This window comes from Pholcus phalangioides, unplaced genomic scaffold, assembly GCF_987345545.1.
Source record: "Pholcus phalangioides strain wild (caught in Gottingen) unplaced genomic scaffold, Ppha-v1.0 ptg000015l_1, whole genome shotgun sequence".
NCBI lineage: Eukaryota > Metazoa > Arthropoda > Arachnida > Araneae > Pholcidae > Pholcus > Pholcus phalangioides.
Window position 1 is genome coordinate 34,149,189 of NW_028301608.1, and position 15,720 is coordinate 34,164,908.

The following is a 15,720-nucleotide window of genomic DNA, read 5'->3' on the forward strand; positions in this document are numbered from 1 at the left end:
TGCAAACACAAAAAAATGTTTCAAAGGTTCCTCTACTGTCTTGAAATTCATTTAAAGGGTGTCACGACTACTGAAGTCGAATATTCAAAAAATGCTTCAAAAAATATTTCATTCAATTGCAAAAATGAAATATTAAAAATTTCGTGCGAATCGGTTAATTTGTTCTTTCATAATAAAAGAAAAAATTAATGAATTATAGTGTAAATGTATACAAAAAAAAAACATTTTGAACTTCACTTTCTCAGATTGCAGTTTTCGAGCTCATCCCGTAAGATTAAAAAAAAAAACCTACTGCCCTAAAAATTTTGAAATTTTGTAGAAATTTTTATTCGACATGCGTTAAAATGCGCAAAATGAACCTCATATGTAACTCATGGGAAGCGTTTAAAAAATGTTGAATTTAGATTTTTGAAACATATTTTTTGAAACTTTAAAAATCCATAAATTTCTAACGAATGGCCATATATCAAAGTCCAAGGTCATTTTGTCCATTTTATTAACACACGCCGATAAAACAATTCTTCAAAATTTCAGAATTTTTTTTTTAATCTTACGGATGAATTTAACAAATTTAAATCTGAGAAAATTGCGTTCAAAGTATTTTTCATTTATCCATTTACAGTTAATTCATTACTTCTTCCATCTATTTTGAAAAAAACAAATTAACCGATTGACGTGGGAATTTTTTCATTTGATTTGCAATTGGATAAAAGCTTTTTGTGATGCCATTTTTGAACTTCGGACTGTGCCCTTCGAAGGGTGTGCACTCCTAAAGTAAAAAAATATTTCTTAAAAATTTGCAAAATTTAAAACTTATAATATCCGGTGACAAATATTAAAGTCCTATCCACTAAAACAAACACCATGCACTGACTCATTGAATAAAAACATTTAAAATTTGTCACCATAAGAAAAATTTTTGTCAAATAATAACAATATTACTACTGCTGTCTACCAACGTTGCAACGGTGATCTTGTTTGTTAATTGAACTAAATTTTTTCTTTTCAAGTAATTTATATTATATTTTTTCAACTCCAACTTAGTTTTGATTTTTTTCTAATAATTATAAAATTGAAACACTCCTCCATTAAAAGCCCGTTGATCCTTGGGGCGAGGGTGAAAAGGCACCCCCATCAGTAACCTATGGTTTAAACTGTAAATTTATTTAAACTTTGCGTGACATGATAATTCATTGTTTTTTACTCAAATGGCTTCAAAGGTGATGAAGGACTATCATTAACCACATTCCAAATATTTTTTGTGAGCAGAAGTTTACTTCAGACTTTTTTTCCTTTTTTGAATACCGTGAAATTTTCCATACCTCTCTCTGGAACAACAAAAATATTTTTTTTACATGCGAATTTTTTACTCCGGAATAGAGAAACATAAACCGCGCCATTTCTTTCAAAACAAAACAGCCGCAGTCAGTGCCACCACCGAGATTCGAACTCACGACCGCTGGTTTACGAGACCAGCACTCTAACCTCTAAGCTATGATGGCGGCGCTTGCGAAAAGCTGAGCTAAATCCAAAGTAGATTCTCTAAGGAAGTTGTAAAAAGCTGATCACTGGTAAAGTGATTACTCCGGAATAGAAAAACATAAACCGTACCATTTATTTCAAAACGGAACAGTCGCAAACTCTGCCACCAGCGAGATTCGAACTCACGACCCCTGGTTTACGAGACCAGTGCTCTAACCTCTGAGCTATGATGGCGGCGGTACATCTACGCTGAGCTAAATCCGAAGCAGATTCTCTAAGGAAGTTGCAAAAAGCTGATGGGTGGTAAAGTGATTACTCCGGAATAGAAAAACGTAAACCGTACCATCTATTTAAAAACAGAATAGTCGCAGACATTGCCACCAGTGAGATTCGAACTCACGACCCCTGGTTTACGAGACCAGTGCTCTAACCTCTGAGATATGATGGCGGCGGTACTGCAATGCTGAGCTAAATCCGAAGTAGATTCTCTAAGGAAGTTGCAAAAAGCTGATCACTGGTAAAGTGATTACTCCGGAATAGAAAAACATAAACCGTACCATTCATTTCAAAAACAGAACAGTCGCAAACTCTGCCACGAGCGAGATTCGAACTCACGACCCCTGGTTTACGAGACCAGTGCTCTAACCTCTGAGCTATGATGGCGGCGGTACAGCTACGCTGAGCTAAATCCGAAGCAGATTCTCTAAGGAAGTTGCAAAAAGCTGATGGGTGGTAAAGTGATTACTCCGGAATGGAAAAACGTAAACCGTACCATCTATTTAAAAACAGAATAGTCGCAGACATTGCCACCAGTGAGATTCGAACTCACGACCCCTGGTTTACGAGACCAGTGCTCTAACCTCTGAGCTATGATGGCGGCGGTACGGCAATGCTGAGCTAAATCCGAAGTAGATTCTCTAAGGAAGTTGCAAAAAGCTGATCACTAGTAAAGTGATTACTCCGGAATAGAAAAACATAAACTGTACCATTTACTTCAAAACAAAACAGTCGCAAACATTGCCACCAGTGAGATTCGAACTCACGACCCCTGGTTTACGAGACCAGTGCTCTAACCTCTGAGCTATGATGGCGGCGGTACCGCAATGCTGAGCTAAATCCGAAGTAGATTCTCTAAGGAAGTTGCAAAAACCTGATCACTAGTAAAGTGATTACTCCGGAATAGACAAACAAAAACCATACCATTCATTTCAAAAACAGAACAGTCGCAAACTCTGCCACCAGCGAGATTCGAACTCACGACCCCTGGTTTACGAGACCAGTGCTCTAACCTCTGAGCTATGATGACGGCGGTAGAGCTACGCTGAGCTAAATCCGAAGCAGATTCTCTAAGGAAGTTGCAAAAAGCTGATGGGTGGTAAAGTGATTACTCCGGAATGGAAAAACGTAAACCGTACCATCTATTTAAAAACAGAATAGTCGCAGACATTGCCACCAGTGAGATTCGAACTCACGACCCCTGGTTTACGAGACCAGTGCTCTAACCTCTGAGCTATGATGGCGGCGGTACGGCAATGCTGAGCTAAATCCGAAGTAGATTCTCTAAGGAAGTTGCAAAAAGCTGATCACTAGTAAAGTGATTACTCCGGAATAGAAAAACATAAACCGTACCATTCATTTCAAAACAGAACAGACGCAAACTCTGCCACCAGCGAGATTCGAACTCACGACCCCTGGTTTACGAGACCAGTGCTCTAACCTCTGAGCTATGATGGCGGCGGTACTGCAATGCTGAGCTAAATCCGAAGCAGATTCTGTAAGGAAGTTGCAAAAAGCTGATGGGTGGTAAAGTGATTACTCCGGAATAGAAAAACATAAACCGTACCATTCATTTCAAAACAGAACAGTCGTAAACTCTGCCACCAGTGAGATTCGAACTCACGACCCCTGGTTTACGAGACCAGTGCTCTAACCTCTGAGCTATGATGGCGGCGGTACTGCAACGCTGAGCTAAATCCGAAGTAGATTCTCTAAGGAAGTTGCAAAAAGATGATGGGTGGTAAAGTGATTAGTCCGGAATAGAAAACGTAAACCGTACCATCTATTTAAAAACAGAATATTCGCAGACATTGCCACCAGTGAGATTCGAACTCACGACCCCTGGTTTACGAGACCAGTGCTCTAACCTCTGAGCTATGATGGCGGCGGTACTGCAATGCTGAGCTAAATCCGAAGTAGATTCTCTAACGAAGTTGCAAAAAGCTGATCACTAGTAAAGTGATTACACCGGAATAGAAAAACATAAACTGTACCATTTATTTCAAAACAAAACAGTCGCAAACATTGCCACCAGTGAGATTCGAACTCACGACCGCTGGTTTACGAGACCAGTGCTCTAACCTCTGAGCTATGATAGCGGCGGTACAGCAACGCTGAGCTAAATCCGAAGCAGATTCTGTAAGGAAGTTGCAAAAAGCTGATGGGTGGTAAAGTGATTACTCCGGAATAGAAAAACATAAACCGTACCATTCATTTCAAAACAGAACAGTCGTAAACTCTGCCACCAGCGAGATTCGAACTCACGACCCCTGGTTTACGAGACCAGTGCTCTAACCTCTGAGCTATGATGGCGGCGGTACTGCAACGCTGAGCTAAATCCGAAGTAGATTCTCTAAGGAAGTTGCAAAAAGATGATGGGTGGTAAAGTGATTAGTCCGGAATAGAAAACGTAAACCGTACCATCTATTTAAAAACAGAATAGTCGCAGACATTGCCACCAGTGAGATTCGAACTCACGACCCCTGGTTTACGAGACCAGTGCTCTAACCTCTGAGCTATGATGGCGGCGGTACTGCAATGCTGAGCTAAATCCGAAGTAGATTCTCTAAGGAAGTTGCAAAAAGCTGATCACTAGTAAAGTGATTACTCCGGAATAGAAAAACATAAACCATACCATTCATTTCAAAACAGAACAGTCGCAAACTCTGCCACCAGCGAGATTCGAACTCACGTCCGCTGGTTTACGAGACCAGTGCTCTAACCTCTGAGCTATGATGGCGGCGGTACAGCAACGCTGAGCTAAATCCGAAGCAGATTCTGTAAGGAAGTTGCAAAAAGCTGATGGGTGGTAAAGTGATTACTCCGGAATAGAAAAACATAAACCGTACCATTCATTTCAAAACAGAACAGTCGTAAACTCTGCCACCAGCGAGATTCGAACTCACGACCCCTGGTTTACGAGACCAGTGCTCTAACCTCTGAGCTATGATGGCGGCGCTACTGCAACGCTGAGCTAAATCCGAAGCAGATTCTCTAAGGAAGTTGCAAAAAGCTGATGGGTGGTAAAGTGATTACTCCGGAATAGAAAAACATAAACCGTACCATCTATTTAAAAACAGAAAAGTCGCAGACATTGCCACCAGTGAGATTCGAACTCACGACCCCTTGTTTACGAGACCAGTGCTCTAACCTCTGAGCTATGATGGCGGCGGTACAGCTACGCTGAGCTAAATCCGAAGCAGATTCTCTAAGGAAGTTGCAAAAAGCTGATGGGTGGTAAAGTGATTACTCCGGAATGGAAAAACGTAAACCGTACCATCTATTTAAAAACAGAATAGTCGCAGACATTGCCACCAGTGAGATTCGAACTCACGACCCCTGGTTTACGAGACCAGTGCTCTAACCTCTGAGCTATGATGGCGGCGGTACGGCAATGCTGAGCTAAATCCGAAGTAGATTCTCTAAGGAAGTTGCAAAAAGCTGATCACTAGTAAAGTGATTACTCCGGAATAGAAAAACATAAACTGTACCATTTACTTCAAAACAAAACAGTCGCAAACATTGCCACCAGTGAGATTCGAACTCACGACCCCTGGTTTACGAGACCAGTGCTCTAACCTCTGAGCTATGATGGCGGCGGTACCGCAATGCTGAGCTAAATCCGAAGTAGATTCTCTAAGGAAGTTGCAAAAACCTGATCACTAGTAAAGTGATTACTCCGGAATAGACAAACAAAAACCATACCATTCATTTCAAAAACAGAACAGTCGCAAACTCTGCCACCAGCGAAATTCGAACTCACGACCCCTGGTTTACGAGACCAGTGCTCTAACCTCTGAGCTATGATGACGGCGGTAGAGCTACGCTGAGCTAAATCCGAAGCAGATTCTCTAAGGAAGTTGCAAAAAGCTGATGGGTGGTAAAGTGATTACTCCGGAATGGAAAAACGTAAACCGTACCATCTATTTAAAAACAGAATAGTCGCAGACATTGCCACCAGTGAGATTCGAACTCACGACCCCTGGTTTACGAGACCAGTGCTCTAACCTCTGAGCTATGATGGCGGCGGTACGGCAATGCTGAGCTAAATCCGAAGTAGATTCTCTAAGGAAGTTGCAAAAAGCTGATCACTAGTAAAGTGATTACTCCGGAATAGAAAAACATAAACCGTACCATTCATTTCAAAACAGAACAGACGCAAACTCTGCCACCAGCGAGATTCGAACTCACGACCCCTGGTTTACGAGACCAGTGCTCTAACCTCTGAGCTATGATGGCGGCGGTACTGCAATGCTGAGCTAAATCCGAAGCAGATTCTGTAAGGAAGTTGCAAAAAGCTGATGGGTGGTAAAGTGATTACTCCGGAATAGAAAAACATAAACCGTACCATTCATTTCAAAACAGAACAGTCGTAAACTCTGCCACCAGTGAGATTCGAACTCACGACCCCTGGTTTACGAGACCAGTGCTCTAACCTCTGAGCTATGATGGCGGCGGTACTGCAACGCTGAGCTAAATCCGAAGTAGATTCTCTAAGGAAGTTGCAAAAAGATGATGGGTGGTAAAGTGATTAGTCCGGAATAGAAAACGTAAACCGTACCATCTATTTAAAAACAGAATAGTCGCAGACATTGCCACCAGTGAGATTCGAACTCACGACCCCTGGTTTACGAGACCAGTGCTCTAACCTCTGAGCTATGATGGCGGCGGTACTGCAATGCTGAGCTAAATCCGAAGTAGATTCTCTAACGAAGTTGCAAAAAGCTGATCACTAGTAAAGTGATTACACCGGAATAGAAAAACATAAACTGTACCATTTATTTCAAAACAAAACAGTCGCAAACATTGCCACCAGTGAGATTCGAACTCACGACCGCTGGTTTACGAGACCAGTGCTCTAACCTCTGAGCTATGATGGCGGCGGTACAGCAACGCTGAGCTAAATCCGAAGCAGATTCTGTAAGGAAGTTGCAAAAAGCTGATGGGTGGTAAAGTGATTACTCCGGAATAGAAAAACATAAACCGTACCATTCATTTCAAAACAGAACAGTCGTAAACTCTGCCACCAGCGAGATTCGAACTCACGACCCCTGGTTTACGAGACCAGTGCTCTAACCTCTGAGCTATGATGGCGGCGGTACTGCAACGCTGAGCTAAATCCGAAGTAGATTCTCTAAGGAAGTTGCAAAAAGATGATGGGTGGTAAAGTGATTAGTCCGGAATAGAAAACGTAAACCGTACCATCTATTTAAAAACAGAATAGTCGCAGACATTGCCACCAGTGAGATTCGAACTCACGACCCCTGGTTTACGAGACCAGTGCTCTAACCTCTGAGCTATGATGGCGGCGGTACTGCAATGCTGAGCTAAATCCGAAGTAGATTCTCTAAGGAAGTTGCAAAAAGCTGATCACTAGTAAAGTGATTACTCCGGAATAGAAAAACATAAACCATACCATTCATTTCAAAACAGAACAGTCGCAAACTCTGCCACCAGCGAGATTCGAACTCACGTCCGCTGGTTTACGAGACCAGTGCTCTAACCTCTGAGCTATGATGGCGGCGGTACAGCAACGCTGAGCTAAATCCGAAGCAGATTCTGTAAGGAAGTTGCAAAAAGCTGATGGGTGGTAAAGTGATTACTCCGGAATAGAAAAACATAAACCGTACCATTCATTTCAAAACAGAACAGTCGTAAACTCTGCCACCAGCGAGATTCGAACTCACGACCCCTGGTTTACGAGACCAGTGCTCTAACCTCTGAGCTATGATGGCGGCGCTACTGCAACGCTGAGCTAAATCCGAAGCAGATTCTCTAAGGAAGTTGCAAAAAGCTGATGGGTGGTAAAGTGATTACTCCGGAATAGAAAAACATAAACCGTACCATCTATTTAAAAACAGAAAAGTCGCAGACATTGCCACCAGTGAGATTCGAACTCACGACCCCTTGTTTACGAGACCAGTGCTCTAACCTCTGAGCTATGATGGCGGCGGTACTGCAACGCTGAGCTAAATCCGAAGTAGATTGTCTAAGGAAGTTGCAAAAAGCTGATCACTAGTAAAGTGATTACTCCGGAATAGAAAAACATAAACCATACCATTCATTTCAAAACAGAACAGTCGCAAACATTGCCACCAGTGAGATTCGAACTCACGACCCCTGGTTTGCGAGACCAGTGCTCTAACCACTGAGTTATGATTGTGGTGATATCGCAAGGCTGAGCTAAATCCAAAGTACATTCTGTGATCAGAGTTATGAAGTGATTATCCCGGCCTGGGTAAATATAGACTATCAGTGCTTTCAAGACGGCCATAACTGTGAGATTTGAACCTACGACCAATAGATTACAAAGATAAATATTTAGAGAAGTATAAAACACATCGGTAATTTCACATATAAACTGATTAACTTCTGAAATTATGAACACAGTGATGGTAGTAATCTAGTGGTATAGTAATATATGGGTAGAGAGGGCCATGATGACACTATTTAAAACGCTACCTGGAGAGAAATTCACAAACTTTCACGTACTATCTTGAAAAAATATTGGCAATATAAATAGACAGTCGAACTAACGTCGACGAATTAAGGACACGTCGATAATGATAGAAACACGTGTTTTATGAATAATGTGTATAAAATCACAGAAAAGTTAATTGGTAAAATGGAGAGATTGCCACTTGATATGTTTTGCTTTTATGCATCAGTTAATACAGCCTTTGAAAATATACTATGTTAGTAGAAATAGAGTTATTTTGATGACTTTCTGTACAATGAATGAATAAAGTGAAATATATATATACATTTGTAACATACTATTTGTATGCAGCATACTTTCTCTTTGAGAAAGCCATTATTGCAGAAGAGAAACCACTGCTGGCGTACAGTTTTTTTTTACTATTTCTCATGTTTGCCGAGTCATGATAAAGTTTAAATTGGCCTATCGTTCATGTTTGGTCTAGTTCGGTATATATAGTGAATTAGTCGGACTGCGGTCAATAATGTTATATTTTCACTGATAAAATACACCCACTAGCTAAAGGGGTATGTATTTTACATGCAGATTGCACTAATTAAACTGCCACAACATTAAACCATTTGTTGCTCGGATTGGCACGGAATTTTGTTGCTCGGATTGGCACGGAATTTTCTTTCTCGTAAGGGCACAGAAATTATAATACGTATACAGTCAAACCTCGTTAGTGCTTCACCCGGTTAACACGTCACTCCGCTTACCGGGTCACTTTTTGGAAGTCCCAATTGTCCTCAGACAGGAATTGGCACAGCTATGGCTTACTCCGTTTAACGAGTCACTCCGCTTACTAAGTCATATTTTTGCTCTCCCAAAAGTGACTCATTAACGAGGTTTGACTGTATTGCAATAGTTTGCCGTCCCAAAATTTTGCCGAAAGGAAAAAAATGTAGCACTTTACAGTTCTTAAAGACTCAAAATGGAAAGAAAAATGAATTACACAGAAACCTACCTTATTATATAGGATGTTAGAGTTCATGTTCAATGTAACCACCGTTCTGGTAGACTAGAAATTGCATACAAAGGTTTTTAACATCATCCTCGGATAGGAATTGTATCCTGTGCACAAAATTCTCTGCATTCGCGCTAACATCCCTAAAGGGAATGATCAACACAATCTATATTAAATAGTTTTTAAAGTTGCTCAGCCCATGCACTTTAGACTTACGCATCATCAGAACCAAAAAACGCATTTCATTAGATCCGGAAAATAATTCAGCTATTCAATAGGAAAAAAAAAATAAAGACCGATGAATCTTTCGTCTGTGAAAGTGATACTTTAACCGCTTCGCTTACAAGTTACTGGCGAGAAATTCGGGTGATCTCTATTTAATGAATGGTTGAAAAATATGTAACCACGTCCTAACCTGACCGCACGCTAGAGAAAGATAAAGAAGTTGAAGGGGAAAAAAACAAATGGGAAAGAACACAATATAATACATAAGTGCAGATAAGAGATAGAGAAAAGAGAGTGTAGTTATATATACAAATTAGATTTCTCTTTTCACCCTCACCTAACCAGTTTTCCTTTGCTCTTATACGTATATAATAGAAGGTTACATCATATGTCGGGGAAAAAGTCAGTAATAATTGCATAGAAATAAAAGGAAGGTAAAAAGAACAACAACTTCGTAGGGTTACAACAAAGCCTTACGGTGCTGAGAAGTGCAGAAAGAAAGCAGAGAGAGAGCTTGTTTGACTTTATTCCACAGGCGCAATAGTACGTCCTTATAGGCAGATTGTCTAGCAAGTTTTCCATTCTTTTCCTAGTTAACACTATGGCTGCGCAAGTAGTCGGAGAGAAACTTCTTCCTCTGCGCAAACGAAAAGATTTCTTTTTAGTTTCTTTTTGTGAAAGATAGATGACAACCCAACTCAGTAGTCGCATAGATCCAATGAAATCGAAAAAAAAAAACCACAGTACAATCAAACCTGTCAGAAATATGACAAAAAAAAAAACAACAACAGAACAAAAAATCAAAATATATATTCATGCGTCATCTATGCGGCATCTAAAAATTATATCTCAAGTGAGCTGGTCACTAATGCCACGGAACAGGACGTTTGGACGCTGCCATTTGGACACTAGATTTGCCAATTTTGGCCGGCACTTCTGCTATCACATTTGATTGTACTGATTTACTAAAAAATGCTTGGATTTTTGTTTGATTTAATCAAAATGTGATTCAGGTGTGGTGTGGTATCTGACATATATACGCAATCGTCTTCCAAGATTGGCTTGTATGGTCCTCCTCTCCTCCAATCAGACTGCTCGCGTTGAAACGGTGGCATCCAAACGGGCTCTGATTCATATGTTCAGCGTCCAAGCGACACTGGGACAAATGTATGCCTCTAAACGCCACTTATCCAAATGTTCCGCGTCTAAACGACACTTGTCCAAATGCACGGCGCTGAAACAGTTGCTTCTAGTCGCCCAAACATATTCTTATCATAAAAATCAGAAAATAAAACCAAAAATTTAAATAGAAGATGTGTCGAGCCGCTATTGTGTGTGACATCACACACACGCGCGCGCGCGCGCACACACACACACACACACACACACACACACACACTATGTGATTTTTTTCCCACCGACGTATAGCAGCCACCGACTTTTTCGAATAAGTTTCCCTGGAATTCCCATCGTAAACCATATACAATTTTGCCCGAGTCGGGTCAAAAAAATTTCATAGACTTTTTGTCGGTGTTTTACGACGACTCAAAAAACAAACAACAAAAAAACAAAAAACGCTATTTTCCTTTTCCGAGAATCAAGTTCTGGAATCAGGTGTGTCCCAAACATTTCGGGAAGATCAAACAAACAAAAATTTCTTCAGACTTGCTGAAGGGAAATTCAGAATTCCCCAGGGAAACGAGAAATTTTCAAATATAGTATAACCACGAGTGTAAACATTTTCAGGGGGATGACGATCTAAAATATACACAAATCCATGGAAATTCCTATATATACTCTCCTATCGAAAGGGAAAGTATTTCTGGGAAGGATAAGGAACTATATATTCATCGGTGGTTCAAAACTTCACGTAGAAATTTTGAAATAGGGAACACCCAGAATGAACATTATCGAAAAGTATGACTGGAAACGCTAAAAATAAAACGTGATCTTGTCAGAGTGAGATAGTTTTTCTCAGCCTCAGCACATCAAGGAAAAATACTTTGTTTTTCTGAATATTAGGCCGAGATGCATTAGGAGGAAAAAAGTACAGGTCTCCTCCAGGTGTCGAACCCCGCTCCTCTTGCAATTCAGGCAAGTGCGCTATAAGGGAAGGAAAGTCTTGCCACATCGGTGGAAATAAATATACAACAATGTCACAATTTCAAAACCCCTTGAATAAAATAAATGATCGATGCCAATGGGACATCCCCAGTGGACGCATTTGAAAAAAATATAGCAGAATATTTTTCAATCTCCGCCGAGATATGATTGTCTCTGATCATAAGCGGATACAGGCTCTTCGAACGGGTGGATTTTCCACCTCCACTTGCCGCCTATGCTAATAATGAAATTTTTTTCGGAAAACGGATGGGGACGGTTGCCAATTCGCCCCCCGTATCCACCTATATCTCTGATAGGGGTTGACATGCTAGAAACATTCTTTGAGGGAAGTAGAAACAAATTTTTCTCAGAAAAGAGTCAAATTTTTTTTGATTGACTTATTACTTTTTTTGAAATTGGAAATTTTTTTGGAAATCTCTTATTTGAAATTTTTTAACATGGAATAAAAATAATCTAGTTCTTAGATAGATTATGTAGCTGAACTATAATATATATCTATGAAATTGGATTACCAGATTATGTACAGTATCTATAGATATCACATTACTGTTGCATGAAGCATGTTAAGACTTATTTAAATTTTCACTTTCATTAGCGCCCTCTAGGGGCAAAGATTGTGATAAGCTCGGCAAGTCAATTTCAGGAAGAAGTGGAAAGTGCCTGCCTGTAACGGACTGTTTCAGTGACATCTATAGGTAATACGTGTAACTAGTGGACAATTTCATAGACATTCAATTAAAGTTTTAAATGCTGTTCTACAAACATGTAAAAAAACCAATATGTTTTGTCATTAATTGTACATACCTTTAACACGATACTGGAATGGAAATTCAGGATTTCGAAATTTCACTCAAAAATATGGAAGAGAGATGGCAGCACCAGTATGACACGAAACAAACATAAATCTGCCAACATAAATACGTTAGGACCACGCACATACACACATACACAATACGTTCCTGCATGTACCAATTCATTAGAAATTCCTCAGAGAAAGCTTCTAGTTAGCTATTTCTAATTTTCTACACTCCTTGATATATTGGGCTAAAAAAAAAGCTGTCTATCTACCGTCCCACCTGGGGGGGGGGAGTATTTGCTGAAGTTAAGATTGGCTACTAATGCCTGTACTTCAGCGCTTCACGCCACATTGCATGAAATAAGGAAAGCAGGGCGTGTCTCAAATGGTGTAGATGGTAGCATGCCTGCCCGGTTTGCAAGGTGGCCAGCGTCCGAGTCCCGGAGGAGACCAGGTGACTTTTCTTTCCCAGTTCACCTCGGCATAATATACAAAAAGTTTCTGTTTCCCTGAAAAATTGTTGTGAAAAAGTTGCCAATCTCCAGAGAAATGTTTATCAGTTAACTAATAGTATTATATTGACGTACTTGATACATCATATTCTAGAATTGCTGCGTTTCTATATCTGGACGCACAAGATACAGGCTTACATTAAACAGGTAAAAAACAAAGAAAAAGCTCGAAAATTTTTAGTCGAAGTGGAATATAGTTCAAAGTAATTCCAGAAGATTCAAGTCAATTCAATTAATCTGACAACTATAAAATATTCTACTTCATTTCATGTTTTAACAGAATTACCATTGCACGGAACATAATAATCCTCTTATTAGACGAACTTCAAAGTCGAGGGTTTGTACAATTCAATTAACAAATTGGCGACAAACATAAATGTAATAACGCCATATTGGAAAATATACTTGCTCATCGATGAGCAAGTCTGAAGATAATAACAAGATGATAACTTAGAAAAAGAAAACTATTACAAGATTATCTTCAAGAAACGCCATCGTATAAAAGATACTACCAAGCGAAGTAAGAAAATACGCTGCTTGAATATAGAGGACATTTAATCATATGTTTCTTGTTGGAATCTCTTAGGAATTATATTTATTCCTATAATTTAGGTGTTTCTTTAATCTTTATTTTCAGAATATCTCAGGAGCTTGAAGATATGTTAGACTGATTGATCTCTTAAATGCATTACACGTGGAAAAATACAAAAAAGTAATATAACGAGCGATGGAAAAGAAATGGTTTCCGCTAACTATTAATTTGATCTTGAATCTTTGCCCTTTAATGAGACGCCACAAATAAAATGAAAATGTTAATCTTCTCTATGAAGGAAAGTATATAATATGTAATAAATGTATTTTAATAAAAAACAAGGAAAAATACGTTGGTCGGAAAGATGATAAAATTTTTTGTACGATGGCGTCACTGCCGAAACATATATGTTACATCTGTTATATTTATATGCTATGACGGTAAATGTGATAAATTCGGTTATTATACATAATAACCGGTTATTATAACCACCAGCTATAGCAGAAAGTCTCCGCGCGAAGCTCGTGACGTCACTGAAGAAGTTGATTTCACCTACAGTCATCGCATATACTAAAAGAAAAGATAAAGGTATCGCATGCGTCTCGGCCTGCTAATACGCCAATGGCTACAGGTGAAATGGACTTCTTCAGTGACGTCAAAGCTTCGCGCGGGGGCCTTCTGCTGTATGTGGTGTTGTCATTATGCATAATTGCCGAACATTTTGGTAAGTTTGATAAATTTGAAAAAAAAAATCATTTTTACCGGAGATTGTACGTAGTACCCAAATGTCGTTAGTAAATTAAAAATGTACTAAAAAATTATAACTTTCAGCGGTGATTATGCATAGTAACCAAGCATCACGTCGTTCGTAAACATGATAAATCGTACTATATAATAAAGTACTATACATGATAAATCGTACTATATGATAAAGTACTATACATGATAAATCGTACTATATGATAAAGTACTATACATGATAATTCGTGCATGTATTCTATCATTATGTCGGTGTACTATCGTTAAAATTTGTTATAGTTGCAAGGGGGTCCGACTATATTTTTATCACACATACTAGACATTTGTTTTTTTTTCATATTTATCAAATTTACCAATCAAATACACTAGGGTATTATGCATAATCACAGATAAGGCAATAAATTTCAAGTATTTATAAAATTCCTTTATTAGCGACACTTTTTTCTTATGGATATTCTCCAGTAACAATGATGAATTTATCTAGCTAACCATGATTGGTAGTATGATAGCATAGTTAATACAATAGTGTTATAAATGTACATAGTTACTATATAATAACCAGTTATTATATAGTAACCGATTTATCAAATTTACCGTAACATATATACGAGGCAGTTTACTACTGAGCATCTACTTCCGAGATTGTGCAACAAGAGACGCAGACTACTACACAAAAATCACTCTCATTTGTCAATTTCTCACTCAAGATTCGAAAGGAAGATGGCAGCACTTCTGAAATAACATACAGACGAGACGTACATGGCATGCATACATACTGATTGTTGAATCAAAGTAAAATAAATATGAAAGGGTATTAGTAAGAATAGGGAAATTGAACTGTAATAGATTTTAAACTTGTAAAATGATAGTTAAGGAAGTGATAAGATTGAAATTTTTATTCCCGAATCAAAAAAAAAAAAAGTCAATTTATGAAATTTTTTGATTTTTTCCCCTGCAGTACCGAAAGAAATTCGCCTCGTAACACTTAGATGGAATTTGGAAGTGAATTGAAATTATTCTTTCTCTAGTTCTTGCGTGCCACAATGATCAATTTTAAGAAATAAAACACATAAAAAGTTGCAAAAATCATTCCAAACATTGTTGCCACAACAATTCCCTTTTAATGCTATGACATTAATTTACTTTGATATAATAGAGAAAGACGCAAATTTCACTATTTTATATCTCTTCGTCGAAAGCCGTACAAAATTTATTTGTTACCCTAATTACACTGTACAACAATTTTGACAAATTTTCTGCGTCGAAACGAAAATAATGATTTCTTATGCAATTCGGCGTACCGAACACGAATCCCACCGGGAAAAAAGCTGGATCGGCCTCTGTTTTCTCTGAAATTGCGCATTTAATCCTTTCAAGGACAGACATTTTTCTACAACCTATAGAAAAACATATAAATATTTGGGACACCATCTGTCCCACCACCCTTCAAACGGTTTAATACGTATATAATAACAATGCATTGGAAGGCAACATTAGTATATGGAAAACAAAATAAATGTACCTCAAAACAATAGAAATATGTAGAAACTTCACTATTACACAGGGCGT

At 38.8% G+C, this 15,720-nt stretch overlaps 31 non-coding genes across 31 annotated transcripts; all 31 read right to left on the reverse strand.

The window, feature by feature from the left end:
• Positions 1-1,429: 1,429 nt before the first annotated feature.
• Positions 1,430-1,502, reverse strand: TRNAT-CGU (transfer RNA threonine (anticodon CGU)). The gene has a single exon. It is a non-coding gene; the product is annotated as a tRNA-Thr (tRNA).
• Positions 1,503-1,643: 141 nt separating this feature from the next.
• Positions 1,644-1,716, reverse strand: TRNAT-CGU (transfer RNA threonine (anticodon CGU)). Its single transcript has one exon. It is a non-coding gene; the product is annotated as a tRNA-Thr (tRNA).
• Positions 1,717-1,857: 141 nt separating this feature from the next.
• On the reverse strand, positions 1,858-1,930 carry TRNAT-CGU (transfer RNA threonine (anticodon CGU)). The gene has a single exon. It is a non-coding gene; the product is annotated as a tRNA-Thr (tRNA).
• Positions 1,931-2,072: 142 nt separating this feature from the next.
• On the reverse strand, positions 2,073-2,145 carry TRNAT-CGU (transfer RNA threonine (anticodon CGU)). The gene has a single exon. It is a non-coding gene; the product is annotated as a tRNA-Thr (tRNA).
• Positions 2,146-2,286: 141 nt separating this feature from the next.
• TRNAT-CGU (transfer RNA threonine (anticodon CGU)) lies at positions 2,287-2,359 on the reverse strand. The gene has a single exon. It is a non-coding gene; the product is annotated as a tRNA-Thr (tRNA).
• Positions 2,360-2,500: 141 nt separating this feature from the next.
• Positions 2,501-2,573, reverse strand: TRNAT-CGU (transfer RNA threonine (anticodon CGU)). Its single transcript has one exon. It is a non-coding gene; the product is annotated as a tRNA-Thr (tRNA).
• Positions 2,574-2,715: 142 nt separating this feature from the next.
• On the reverse strand, positions 2,716-2,788 carry TRNAT-CGU (transfer RNA threonine (anticodon CGU)). The gene has a single exon. It is a non-coding gene; the product is annotated as a tRNA-Thr (tRNA).
• A 141-nt stretch (positions 2,789-2,929) lies between these two features.
• Positions 2,930-3,002, reverse strand: TRNAT-CGU (transfer RNA threonine (anticodon CGU)). Its single transcript has one exon. It is a non-coding gene; the product is annotated as a tRNA-Thr (tRNA).
• A 141-nt stretch (positions 3,003-3,143) lies between these two features.
• TRNAT-CGU (transfer RNA threonine (anticodon CGU)) lies at positions 3,144-3,216 on the reverse strand. The gene has a single exon. It is a non-coding gene; the product is annotated as a tRNA-Thr (tRNA).
• Positions 3,217-3,357: 141 nt separating this feature from the next.
• Positions 3,358-3,430, reverse strand: TRNAT-CGU (transfer RNA threonine (anticodon CGU)). Its single transcript has one exon. It is a non-coding gene; the product is annotated as a tRNA-Thr (tRNA).
• Positions 3,431-3,570: 140 nt separating this feature from the next.
• TRNAT-CGU (transfer RNA threonine (anticodon CGU)) lies at positions 3,571-3,643 on the reverse strand. Its single transcript has one exon. It is a non-coding gene; the product is annotated as a tRNA-Thr (tRNA).
• A 141-nt stretch (positions 3,644-3,784) lies between these two features.
• On the reverse strand, positions 3,785-3,857 carry TRNAT-CGU (transfer RNA threonine (anticodon CGU)). Its single transcript has one exon. It is a non-coding gene; the product is annotated as a tRNA-Thr (tRNA).
• A 141-nt stretch (positions 3,858-3,998) lies between these two features.
• TRNAT-CGU (transfer RNA threonine (anticodon CGU)) lies at positions 3,999-4,071 on the reverse strand. The gene has a single exon. It is a non-coding gene; the product is annotated as a tRNA-Thr (tRNA).
• A 140-nt stretch (positions 4,072-4,211) lies between these two features.
• TRNAT-CGU (transfer RNA threonine (anticodon CGU)) lies at positions 4,212-4,284 on the reverse strand. Its single transcript has one exon. It is a non-coding gene; the product is annotated as a tRNA-Thr (tRNA).
• Positions 4,285-4,425: 141 nt separating this feature from the next.
• Positions 4,426-4,498, reverse strand: TRNAT-CGU (transfer RNA threonine (anticodon CGU)). Its single transcript has one exon. It is a non-coding gene; the product is annotated as a tRNA-Thr (tRNA).
• A 141-nt stretch (positions 4,499-4,639) lies between these two features.
• On the reverse strand, positions 4,640-4,712 carry TRNAT-CGU (transfer RNA threonine (anticodon CGU)). The gene has a single exon. It is a non-coding gene; the product is annotated as a tRNA-Thr (tRNA).
• A 141-nt stretch (positions 4,713-4,853) lies between these two features.
• TRNAT-CGU (transfer RNA threonine (anticodon CGU)) lies at positions 4,854-4,926 on the reverse strand. Its single transcript has one exon. It is a non-coding gene; the product is annotated as a tRNA-Thr (tRNA).
• Positions 4,927-5,067: 141 nt separating this feature from the next.
• On the reverse strand, positions 5,068-5,140 carry TRNAT-CGU (transfer RNA threonine (anticodon CGU)). Its single transcript has one exon. It is a non-coding gene; the product is annotated as a tRNA-Thr (tRNA).
• A 141-nt stretch (positions 5,141-5,281) lies between these two features.
• Positions 5,282-5,354, reverse strand: TRNAT-CGU (transfer RNA threonine (anticodon CGU)). Its single transcript has one exon. It is a non-coding gene; the product is annotated as a tRNA-Thr (tRNA).
• A 142-nt stretch (positions 5,355-5,496) lies between these two features.
• On the reverse strand, positions 5,497-5,569 carry TRNAT-CGU (transfer RNA threonine (anticodon CGU)). The gene has a single exon. It is a non-coding gene; the product is annotated as a tRNA-Thr (tRNA).
• A 141-nt stretch (positions 5,570-5,710) lies between these two features.
• Positions 5,711-5,783, reverse strand: TRNAT-CGU (transfer RNA threonine (anticodon CGU)). The gene has a single exon. It is a non-coding gene; the product is annotated as a tRNA-Thr (tRNA).
• Positions 5,784-5,924: 141 nt separating this feature from the next.
• TRNAT-CGU (transfer RNA threonine (anticodon CGU)) lies at positions 5,925-5,997 on the reverse strand. Its single transcript has one exon. It is a non-coding gene; the product is annotated as a tRNA-Thr (tRNA).
• A 141-nt stretch (positions 5,998-6,138) lies between these two features.
• Positions 6,139-6,211, reverse strand: TRNAT-CGU (transfer RNA threonine (anticodon CGU)). The gene has a single exon. It is a non-coding gene; the product is annotated as a tRNA-Thr (tRNA).
• Positions 6,212-6,351: 140 nt separating this feature from the next.
• TRNAT-CGU (transfer RNA threonine (anticodon CGU)) lies at positions 6,352-6,424 on the reverse strand. Its single transcript has one exon. It is a non-coding gene; the product is annotated as a tRNA-Thr (tRNA).
• Positions 6,425-6,565: 141 nt separating this feature from the next.
• TRNAT-CGU (transfer RNA threonine (anticodon CGU)) lies at positions 6,566-6,638 on the reverse strand. The gene has a single exon. It is a non-coding gene; the product is annotated as a tRNA-Thr (tRNA).
• Positions 6,639-6,779: 141 nt separating this feature from the next.
• Positions 6,780-6,852, reverse strand: TRNAT-CGU (transfer RNA threonine (anticodon CGU)). The gene has a single exon. It is a non-coding gene; the product is annotated as a tRNA-Thr (tRNA).
• A 140-nt stretch (positions 6,853-6,992) lies between these two features.
• On the reverse strand, positions 6,993-7,065 carry TRNAT-CGU (transfer RNA threonine (anticodon CGU)). Its single transcript has one exon. It is a non-coding gene; the product is annotated as a tRNA-Thr (tRNA).
• A 141-nt stretch (positions 7,066-7,206) lies between these two features.
• On the reverse strand, positions 7,207-7,279 carry TRNAT-CGU (transfer RNA threonine (anticodon CGU)). The gene has a single exon. It is a non-coding gene; the product is annotated as a tRNA-Thr (tRNA).
• Positions 7,280-7,420: 141 nt separating this feature from the next.
• TRNAT-CGU (transfer RNA threonine (anticodon CGU)) lies at positions 7,421-7,493 on the reverse strand. Its single transcript has one exon. It is a non-coding gene; the product is annotated as a tRNA-Thr (tRNA).
• Positions 7,494-7,634: 141 nt separating this feature from the next.
• TRNAT-CGU (transfer RNA threonine (anticodon CGU)) lies at positions 7,635-7,707 on the reverse strand. Its single transcript has one exon. It is a non-coding gene; the product is annotated as a tRNA-Thr (tRNA).
• Positions 7,708-7,848: 141 nt separating this feature from the next.
• On the reverse strand, positions 7,849-7,924 carry TRNAA-CGC (transfer RNA alanine (anticodon CGC)). The gene has a single exon. It is a non-coding gene; the product is annotated as a tRNA-Ala (tRNA).
• Between the last annotated feature and the right edge of the window lie 7,796 nt (positions 7,925-15,720).